Genomic DNA, 12,240 nt, shown 5'->3' with positions numbered 1-12,240 from the left:
AGAGAGAGAGAGAGAGAGAGAGAGAGAGAGAGAGTGAAAGAGAGAGAGATAGAGAGAGAGAGAGAGTGAATGAGAGAGAGAGAGAGTGAGAGAGAGAGATAAGGAGGAGAATTGTAGAGGAAATGAGAATGAGAAACATAAGAAAATTGGAAGCTGTTATAAGTGGGAAGTGTTAAGTCCTAACGTTGTATAAGTCCATAGTGTGTAGATGTTCCGTTGATCCTAGCGGAGTCCGGTGACGGTGAATCACAGCCAATAAATCTATTTGGCTGATCGCACTTCTTACAAATACTAGAATTACCATATATGGAGTGCATATAAGAATATACGAATAAAATAGAATAATATAAATAAACTAAAATCAAATATTAATGATAAAATAAAAAATAATATTATCTCATAAGTATGTTTTCTAAATCTCATAGTATTTTTTAAAAATAGATATTTATTAACTTGTATCTTCTACTTGTTGTAATCATCGGGAACCGTTTTGAGGAAATTTTTGGTCGAATGAATCGACCCCAGTGTTCATGATTTTTAAAGCCAGTTACTTATTCTATCGGGTCTCTTTTGGCTGAACCCTAAGTTGCAGTGATGAAACACACCAACACCGGTTGCCAAGTTGTAGTGGAAGACAAGCACAGACATAACCAACACATGCACACGTACACACTACACATCACACACATATACACACACAACTGATATGATAGATCGCTGACCACTACACATATTTCTTTCTCCCCTTGTTTCTTTCTGTGTTCCTTTCTGTTGAAGAGCGTAGGCTCGAAACATTAAAGACCTTCTCTATTACCGAGCCTTATACTAATACATCCATTTGTTGTTTACACCACCTGTCTTCGTCTGTTGTTTTTTCGTGAAATCTCCATATATATATATATATATATATATATATATATATATATATATATATATATATACATATATATATGACGAGCTTTGGTAGGTTCGAGGCTACAGCAGAAGAGACTTGACCAGTGTACCACACAGTGGAATGTACCTGGAAACATATCGTTCGGAAGCAATTTTTTTCATCACATATGCACATCTGTTATTGAAAATATTGAACGTATCACGAATATGCGTCTCATCCTTACGCAAGGTCCATTCTAACCCTCTCCCTATCGTTCCAGTTTTCTTCTAGCATATGTATTGCTTGTGCAATATATACAATTAAAATAATAGACTACAATAAATAAAGGAATAAATACACGATGGTAGAGAATAAAAATAATGAAGAAAATGAAAATAAAAAGAAACAGAAATAGTGGTTTAAATATCTAGGCAGGAGGCCAGGTTTGTTTAAGGACAACGTTTAAGTTTTCACAAAGGTACTTCGGCGCATAGAAATGCGGTGTAAACTCTTGGAATTTCACGTATATCCGATACAGAAGGATTGAAATGTCTTTCTAAGACCAGTAGTTTTCAACCAGGCTCCACAAAGCCTCCGAGGGGTCCTCAAAATAACAATTTGCACAATAGTATTATAAGGGCCCCTGAAAAATTTTGCTTTAGATTTATGTATTGGTGTGTACTGCAAGAAACAGTTAGGTTTGTTTCTCTAACGTTTGACATTGTTCATCCTACACAAGTTAATGTGTGAAAAACAAAAAGGAATTTTGAAAGAAGTTTCTGTAAATCTAGTTTTAAACATTGAATGACTATGGGGGTTCGTCAGAATAAAATAGTAATAAAAAGGGTTCATAGATAAAAAGTGGTTGAAAACCCCTGTTCTAAGGCAATTGGGCAATATGCACACGCAAATATACCCCACATATGAATTTTAACAGATGTTCAAACACAAACTTTCAAGTACACACGTTCACACACACACCAGTTCTTACACCAAATATTTATATCAAAATAGTAATTCTATACATATTAGAACTTCATCATTTTATTTAACTGATCAAATCAATCGAAATCCTCATTCATGTGTGTGTGTGTGTGTGTGTGTGTGTGTGTGTGTGTGTGCGCGTGTGCAAGTTTGCAAATTTGGTTAATACGGATATTCAATCCTAGCGGGTAACTTATTCGCTTTTACTGGTTAATAATGCTGGCTAACCTCCGTGGATATAGATAAACTGCATTTAGTTTATTTTACCATTCACAATTGTTAGTAATGAGCAATTGGTCTATTATTGAATTTACTAATTTAGTGATTCACTGCATATATATATATAACCGCTTCGATTGATATTTAATGTCTATGAAAACTAGAAGCTGTCACTCATTCCTCCCATGCGTAATTCCGTGTTCGCTTCTCTGGATGGTAATATTACCTCGAGTGTATATTAGCAATAATTATGGGGAATATGAAGACTGGTATATCCTCAAAATATTATTTCCTTTCGTTTTATTTTACAATGTCATACAGCATATTTTTATTCTTACGAGTACCTACACGTATTTCCACTGACCATTATAGGAGCAGTTGCATATGCAACCGGGCATAATTTTTTGTGCGGCCTCGTTCAGGGTCTTTCAAACAGCTCGGCTTCGGCGTACTTCCAAATATTTTCCCTTTACTAGGCGGCCCGCAGACACTTGCCCAATATACCACGGAATGGGATCGAAAGGGAACTTGTTAACCACACAGCTATACCTGCGTCTAGTAATGTTAAGAAAAATTTGTGTAAACAGAAATTATATCAGTAGCCTAAGTTCTTTTGATTACCAATAGATAAATTATTTCTACAAGAATAACGTAAAAGAAAAATAATCATAAAACATGAGCGGTTCTCTCCCCTTAAAGGGAAACTTCATCCCGCACTTCTATTTCTTAGTAATTTTTTTCTCTCTCTCTCCTTCTCTTTCTCTGACAGCAACTGAGGGCGCAGCACCAACGGTCGGCAGTCAGATTTCCTATTTCTATAGTTTTTAACAGTTTTTTTTTTATTCTTTAACCCTTTATACCCTAATCGTGCATATATTTATATGCAAAAAAACACTTCCGCGTTGACAATTCCTTCTACCTGGGCCATTATATCTAGTAAAGTATCATCCAATTTATCTCATTTAACGGACAATGAAGTGGTGTCATAAATATTCGGTAGGTATTTTCAGCATTTTAGACTGTGTCTAGGACCTCAATGAGATGATGATGATGATGATGATGATGACGATGACGATGAAGAGGAGGAGGACAACGACGACGATAAAGAAGAAGAGGAGACTATATCAAACCGAAACTCTTGTGAAACCGACATAGAGGCCATTTCTGTTCTCACAACACCGTGTGGAGCACTTGAGGGTGACATCAAGAAAAATCTAGTCTTTGGTTTTTTTGGTTTTTTTTTTTTTGCAGTATTCGAGACAAGTCTCTTACATGAAGCTAACCGTCTCCCCTCTTCTCACCAGTCTCAGATCTGAGGCGCTACGCATAATCATTAGCGCACCCCTTCGTCTTCTGACTTGGCCATAAAACGAAGATTACATTAAGCCTCGAATTATGCTACGTGTTAACAAAATCCAACATGTCTGAAACGTAAACTAAAACTGCCGAAAGTATAGAGTTGCTGTTGCATAAAATGGTAATACTAGGCATAAAACAAAATTTCATTCGGACATCTATTGGCTTTTATACGCGTTATATGTTATCTATAAACAAAAGTATTGATAATTGCCAGCCTAACTTATGTAGCTAGACGCGGTAAGACAGAAATATGGATTAACAGATTGGTATGTATGAAACAGGATGTTTATGTGTAGCATAAATACTAACGCAGTGTATTTTGGCCTTCGTCGTCGTCGTCGTCATAATCTTCGTCATTTATCATCATCGTCGTCATCATTGTCATCATCATATTATTATCATCACGTTCGCCGTTCAGTATCTAGCGCTGGCGTTTTCAGCCGGATTTTTTCAGGGTCTCATTTACGGCAGAACATCCTTTACGACGTCAGACGTTTATGTATTTTTATCGCGTATAACATGTATATACATGCACACATAAGCATACACACACACACGTACGTACACACCCACCCACAAACAGACAATACTCGCACGCGCACTCACTCACAGAGATACATACACACACACACATACAAATACACCCATATACATACATGCACATACACATACACAAATGCACACATATGAGGAAATGAGAGGATAAACGTACGAAGCAAATAGAGAGAGATGGAAAGAGATAGAGATAGAGATAGAGATGCAGATAGAGAGAGAGAGAGAAAGAGAGAGAGAGAAAGAGAGAGAGGTGGTTGGTAAGCAGGTATGTAGGCAGGCAGGCTGGTAGGTAGGTAGGTAGGTATGTGTAAATGCGTGTCTATGTCTGTGCGTATGTATGTATGTATGTATGTATAAGACTTATGCAAGTATGTATGTATGTATAAGGATTGTGCAAGTATGTATGTATGACAATCTTCCATCATAATCGTATTTTAAATTACATATTCGTACGGTTAAATTAGAGTGCACGCAGATGTGAGTGTGTATATATGTATGTGAGTATTTGTGCGTGTGCCAATGTGTGCATGTGTGTAAGCATGTGTGTAATATGTTTAAGGGTCGGCACTTGATTGGTTCTGCCGTTAATAGTTCGATTCGAATTCTATAAAGTTCTACACTAATGCACCAAAAAGATACTCTACATATGTTCATAAATCTAAAATTGAGACAGAGAGGAAACTGTGTGCGAAGGAGACTGAGGGAGATTCAGAGAGAGATTTTGGATGTCATTAAATTTTCTGGCATACGCAATATAAACTTTATAAAATTATCTTGGAATCATCCGTTTTAATTTCGGAAATGGCTTACGGACAGTAGTGTAGGACCTGATTTCCTGAAAGACTAAATATTTGAGCAATTTTTTACATGAACAATTAAAATTTGCATTAGAAATTAAACTTACAGATGCGTAGTTAATTTATATTTCATTATCGTTGGTACTCCAATTCCTATGAGATGAATGGTTATGATGAACACGTTTTGTAAAATGTGAATGACGTTGCCTCAGAAAACTACAATTTCATTAGTGATTTGCAAAAGTTTTGACCAATTTTATAACCAGACATTTAAGCGGCAATGTTTTAAATATAAATCAGAAGATAAAATAAATAAATAAATAAAGGATATAGTGGCTAGGGAAAATCAGATTATGGGAGTAAAAATTTAAACATATTTAGCATTAGTCCTCTATTACTAACCATCCCATATTTTGGTTATGCTATTAGAAAAATTATATTTGGTGTCAATACGACGTCGTAATATGCACTAAATTCAATTCTTAGAAGAGGTACAAAAACTAAATTGAGAACAAAAGTAGCCCGAAGTTTTATAAAGCGGAAATTTTTTATAAAGCGGAAATGCATCTCTGACATGTTTTGACAAAAAATTAGAACCGATGAACAACAGAGGTTTCTAGAAACTATACTTATTGAATATGTCTTGCAGATACACACAAGAGAATTGTTCTGCGCAAATTGAATTACGGTGAGTGCAAAAATCACTGGGAAATATTATGAGTACAGTAAGATAAAGGTTGTACGATACTAAATTTAGTTGCGTCAAAAGAAAACGTCAGAATCATACAGCCCATAATGTATCTTTAAAGAAAGAAAATAATTATTCAGAATCTGTATCGTATCACCACAAGCAAAAAAACATTCGTTTTCATGTTTTCGTTTTGGCACTTGAGATCCTCATAGGAAAACAAGCCAATAACGAGTTATTTTTCAACAAAAATCGTTATTCTTTTCAAAGAGAATCTCCAAAAATTTACTAACTTTGCAACGTTTTTCAATACGTGAGAAGACAATTCTGACCGGCATAGCTGTAGTATTGATTTTCCCCGATTTAATCCGAATATAAATGATAATATGATGACTTCGTTTCTATACATCGGTCTCCCTTTCTTTTTCCTGTCTGAAGTATGATAATTTTTATCAATAGCTTTTGCATTTATTTAAGAACTTCATGATTTCGAGTGGCAGTTGGAATAATTAATAAACGAGAGATGAGACAAAATAATACTGTTATAATTAACTTTTAAAATCTGTTACATGGGTTTCTGAAATGCGTTGTTAAAATCTACTTGTGTTCGAATCTGCCGAGCATAGTTTTCCAGCTAAACATTTTACATTTAACATAGGGAAGACCGTTTCAGCCCAAACCGCAAAGAATGTGTGGTGATTTACGATGTTTTAGCAAGGTTATGAACTACTGCAAGTTTGAGAGGATTCTAAAATTGAAATATTTTAAACAAAAAATTGTAGCATTCAATGAGTTTTATTTATTTAATTGTGTGGTGCAACAAATTAATAATAATCCATTTCTAACGTCTTTCATCGAATATCACCGCTAATCCATTTATATGCGTGTGTATGTGTGTGTGTGAGTGAGTGTGTGTGAGTGTGTGTGTGTGTACACACATATATATATATATATATATATATATATATATATATATATATATATATATATAAACACACACATCCACATATATGCGCGTACATATATTTATATGTATACGTATTTCTATGCATGCGTATACATATGCTTGTATGTATGTATGTATGTATGTATGTATGTATGTATGTATGTTATCAATCAGTTTCATTTCTGTATTTCTTGTCCATAAAGAAAGATCCGGACTCTAACATAGATTCAAGGCTCCTTCATTGGAACTTTTATCAACATCATCTAGGTATTTGTGCATATGTGTGTGTGTGTGCAGTATTTGGTGTTAGTGTATGCGCAGATTTGTATGTTTGTTTTATGGATGCGTTTTTATGTCTAGATGCATGCATATGTATTTATGTGATACATTTTGGGAAAGTTTTACATATCTTTACAGTTCCATTGATGGCTTGAATCTGTAGTCTTCTAATCAACCTTTTTCTTTCAGGTTTTGAGAATCATAATTTTTCTATGTATGTATGAATGTACGTATGTATGTACGTATGTATGTACGTATGTAGGTAGGTAAGTAGGTAGATAAGTAGGTAGGTAGGCAGGCAGGCAGGCAGGCAGGCAGGCAGACAGGCAGGCAAGCAGGTAGGTAAGTTTGAATTGTACAGAAACCGTACAATCATCATAGCGTCGGAGAAAATATATTTAGTATTTAGATAGTAGTGTTTATGTATTGTATTTATATCTCATCGAGGTGAACTTCGTCTCTGATACCCCTGGGATTAATAAAATAATGCACTTGTCATGTACAAAGTTTCATAATCGACTGTGTTCGCTCCTAAAATGTAAGACTGTGTTAGACATGAACAATGTGCATTGATTTACAGGACGTTCGATACAGAAGGCTGTTTATTATTTGAATACCTTTACTGCTAGTCAGAAAATAAACTAATATAGCTGTAAACAAATTATATTTGACAACGTCATATAAGATCCCAGTGGACCAAAAGCAATATGAGGGTATGAATTATTTAGCAATCCCTTTTTCTGTTAGCGTTTGATTTAACTATTTGGATAGGGCCATATTAGAGCAACGTACTAGAGTAGCTTTGTTCGCAATTCGTGAGCAGAGATGTAGATAAATATCTGACTAGTTTTATGGATGTTTACCCAAAATATATTTTAGCTATAGCGCCGGGTAGAAGTAGGTATGAAATTGTTATCAGTACGAAATCAAGATGCAGTACTTCTTATTACGCAATATCGATACATCAATATTTTCGATATTATTTCACATTATACACAACAATTATTAAACTACATATAAATTCACTATAGAATAATCAGGTTGACAGTGAAGCAAATTGGAAACATTGAACAATAACCAAAGGATTAATGACTAAACAATATCGCGCTCATCGATCAGTGTTTTAATTACCCGATATATAAAAACGCCGAAAAATCATTTGCTTTTGTTATTATGTGGGAATAATTTTTCTTCCTTTTTCATGTGATTCGCTGTTTTACTCTTTGTTATGGTATCTAACAATTTAATGAAGCTATGAAGTTCATAGTTTCATTATTGATGTATACCAAAATGATAAATTGTGTTTTGGTGTCATTTCTATTTTATTCTCTATGGTAGGTTGGGGTTCAACTTTTGCAATTCAAATTTCTGAATTTTGGGAAGATTAATTGAATATAAGCTACGGGAGGCACGTTTTACCCTGAAGAAAAAATGCGAAACAAATGCAGGTTCTACAACGAACGAATTCCTTTTCAAGAGTAGCAAATGTTAATAGAATTAACGTTATATACATACTGATACAGTAAGGTAATCCTTCTGTTGATGTAGAATTAATAATTACAAATAGTGACTATGTAATATTAAGAAAAGTCTCTATTTTTCCTTCTTATTGACATTACTGATGATATTGAGCGAAATATTACACCCAATTACCTAACGAGATGTGCAATCCAAGGTGTATTGTACATCACCAGATTTCGGAATCTTTATAGAATCTAATGATTATTTCAATTCCGCGCATTAAAACAGAATTGCTCTCATGCAGACCCTAGAAGTTAAATCATATTTTCTTTGTATTGACTGAGCACATGACACATTTGTATAGGAGCATTTTACCCGAAATATTAACAGAATTAAATATATTTTCGATAACATTCTAATATATTTTCTTTTGTTCTCATTTAAATTAATCTGTTTGCTGCATTGGTATAACCTCGTAACACATTGTTTTACACAGATATTTCTATTTTAAGAAATGCAAATCAAAAACATAAAACAATTATTAGTAATAGTAATCTGGTGAAGAGAATGTACAGTGTTTTGTTATTTATAGCTATCATTGATTCCCAGCTAATATAGATTTTGAAAATATTATTCTCTTTGCGCTAAATTTTCTAACGATAAGCGCTCGATAAAATTTATATAGTAGTGTGAGGAGGATTAATTTTCTTAGTTGGTAATGATTTAATATCTATTCCTAACGGCTAATCATTTCTTGTTTTTATTCTACATAGAAATGGACGAATTGTGTAACACATTTCTGCGTATTTAGCAATAAAGATATCGTCTGACTTTTATCGTAAAAAGTCATTGATTAATGACGATTATTATATAACTGTGTGTATATATGCTTACGAGTGCAAATATATATATATACGATTTACAACAGACGCGGCTTTCGCATCTCGCAAGCGATGATATAAAAATTCTTAGTGCAGAGCGGTTATAAGAACAGAAACGTGTTATTCAGTCACTGAACTATGAGCCCACCGAATTTTATAATGGAAACAGCTGTAAACTAATGACATTCCAACGATAAACGTTGTAGTGCTTTGTTATCTCTGAATATATATATATATATATATATATATATATATATATATTAGTTTATGGTAACGTTCAGGGAATGCAAATAAATCGATTTCATTATGTCACCTACCGTCTAATGTTACTGACTGAGTCAGTTTTTCGGGATTGCTTCATGGTTATACTGATGAAATGTAGGATAGATATCATAATAATAATTCTAGGATGCAATTTATAAATATTTAATAGATCGCTACGCACGTTTCCACAAGTCACATGACTTTACCTTCGGAATCCGTTTCCTTGGGATGATTACATTATAGTCCGTAGTATCCATAGGCATCCTGTTGATCATCGTCGTTCATTCATTTCATTAGGCTATACTACGTTAGTGGATGAATCATAGAGGGATGATTCTCCCTTCATACTGCTCATTATTTATACATACTGACCATTATTTATACTTTGTCTCATATATATATATATATCTACACACAAAATAAGAGATGCTGTTGGAGATACATGTGTATGTGCGAATGTGCATATAAATGCTACGGAAATGTTTATGGGATGTCTATCTAATAACCGAAGTGTTTGCAGTTTATATCTTTTAATTATAGTGGCAGATAATATATAATGGATTCCTATATTATTAGAAAGTTAATGCGTTGTGTACTTGTAAAACATTGTGCAACAATACCAACTTATGATTAAGTATCTTCCTTATTTCTGCCAGATCACTTTCCGAAAGAATGTCGCAGAAATCCCTTAAATCCCTTCGTGACGATATATTTTATTGTGGTTGCCTTAGAATTTCATAATCATAATCTCACCTATTTCATACATTTGCTTATATGCGTCAGTGGGTGTGTTTGTATGCGGTGAGACAAAGAAAGAGAAAAGATTGAGTAAAAGTGAGATAACATGTTTTAAACAAATCTATGGAACCAATTTGTGATCTTACGTCACACACACACACATGTATGTTTGTGTGTGTGTGTGTGTGTGTGTGTGTGTGTGTGTGCGTGTGTGTGTGTGTATAAATATATAGAAATAATTGAGATTCAGTTGAATTAGGTACTTAAGTTGAAGCACCAAGTCAGTGCGGCATTGTCCGTGCAACTCAAAGCAAGGTGAATAAAATCAAAATAAGCAACAGGATATCAAGACGTAATGCAGTACGACTGTTTCAAGCAGCTCCATTTAATTGAACAATGCAATCATTACATCAAAGTAAATGTAGGGTTGCCTTGCATAAATTGCATCACCTCTTGATATCTTGTTGCATATTTTGATTTTATGTATATATATATATATATATATAATTGCAGCGTGGAAGGTGTTTATAAGCCATTTAAAATAACACACAAAAACTGTTAGATTCGCTTCAACATTTAAATTTAACTTGTCAAAATATTTTCCTCGCTTTGAGAGCGCGACCTGTTCACTGACAAAATTCTGTGCTGCAGAATGTCGTCTGTGAACAGGTCGCGGTCTCAAAGCGACGAAAATATTTTGATAAGTTAAATTTAAATGTTGAAGTGAATCTAACAGTTTTTGTGTGTTATTTTAAATGGCTTATAAACACCTTCCACGCTGCAATTATATATATATATATATATATATATATATATAAATGATTTTGTAGGTTTACATTTCGTTCTCCTGTGGTTGATTTCTTCAGAGTGGTGGTATTCCATATCACCACTCATTTTCCCCCATTTTTTGCCTTTGGTTACTGGACCATTTTTGCATGAGAGAGTTTGACACTACAACCCTCATCTGCACCTTATGACGAGCCGTTGATTCATCCCATATCGTGGATAGCAGAATGTCCAGTTCCTTTTTGAAGATATCCATGTCCACACCGTGTAGGTTGTGTACGTTTCTGAGTGTTTATTGGCAGGACATTAAATAGCTTTTAGCCAATGGACACTTAGTTATTGCTGTACCTGGTTGTGACTTTGGATAGGGCGGACGGGACCTTCGCTATAATGCAATGCCTTTCAATTCGAACATTTGTATAACTTTCAATGTCGAGACTGGGAAATACTCGTTCCAGAATTGTCTATATGTAATTATTACATTTCTGTCGCATTTTTGTTCCAAGGAATAAAATTCGTAGTTTTATCGACCTATTGGTCGAGTTTAACTGCTGCACTTTTCCAGTCATTTTAGAGTAGTGTCGTTGAACCGCTACAAGCTCCGCTGCTAATTTGGTGCTATGTGTTAACCACAGCTGAGAGTGGTAGCATTTAGCCTCTCCTCTGCCTCCACTTCTATGGATATTACATATAATGCCTTCTTTCAACTTTTTAGGAAACACTGGAAAAGTATCTGTAGTGGTTTCGCTAAAGCCTGCTTACATGACTTCAGGAGAATACCTGGGAACCATTGGAACCAGACGCTGAGCTACAGCTCATTTCACCCGTAGGCAATGTTACATGTACCTTCTCAATATTGATATAATCGATGGCTGTCGCTTTCGTCTGCAGAGCTGTAATGTTAAAGAATTAGCTTCGATTTTTAACTGCATGCGTCGTAGGACGCTTTTGAGTTGTTCACTAAGTATTTCACTCAAGTTTCTCGGGTCTGCGACCAGTGAGGCATTTCCTTGAAACAAATGTCCTATTTTGTAGGACATTTACTGAGAAAGCTTTAAGCTTTATGTTTATACCTTCTACAGCTGTTTTCTCCCTTTCTCTCTCCTCTCTATCTCCCTCTCTGTCACTCTCTAGTCTTTCCATTTCATGAGAAAGTTTGATTTGAAAATTTGAAAGTTTGCTGTCGGCGGTTAATTTACTTGTTATTCAATTGAGCAAACATGCACTTTGGTCTCTTTTCTCCATGCAAGCAGGCGACATTTAGACAAACCATACACACACGCACAGACAAAAACACACACATTTGCGTTTATATATATAAATATTTATACACGTATATACGTATATATATACACACATTCGTGTATATCTATCTATTTATATATATATATATATATATATATATATAT

General features: G+C 34.4%; 1 protein-coding gene and 1 pseudogene across 8 annotated transcripts in view; one reads left to right on the top strand and one right to left on the bottom strand.

Annotated features, from left to right (window-relative positions):
* LOC106884218 (neuronal acetylcholine receptor subunit alpha-10) overlaps window positions 1-12,240 on the top strand; it is a 1,143,354-nt gene that overhangs the window by 1,118,508 nt on the left and 12,606 nt on the right. The gene's annotated exons all lie outside the window — the stretch shown is intronic.
* LOC128247464 (U6 spliceosomal RNA) lies at window positions 1,078-1,178 on the bottom strand (annotated as a pseudogene).

The sequence above is a fragment of the Octopus bimaculoides genome, chromosome 3, assembly GCF_001194135.2.
Source record: "Octopus bimaculoides isolate UCB-OBI-ISO-001 chromosome 3, ASM119413v2, whole genome shotgun sequence".
Taxonomy (NCBI): Eukaryota; Metazoa; Mollusca; class Cephalopoda; order Octopoda; family Octopodidae; genus Octopus; species Octopus bimaculoides.
The sequence above is the reverse complement of the archived record's forward strand: the minus strand, read 5'-3'. Positions and strand labels throughout refer to the sequence as shown.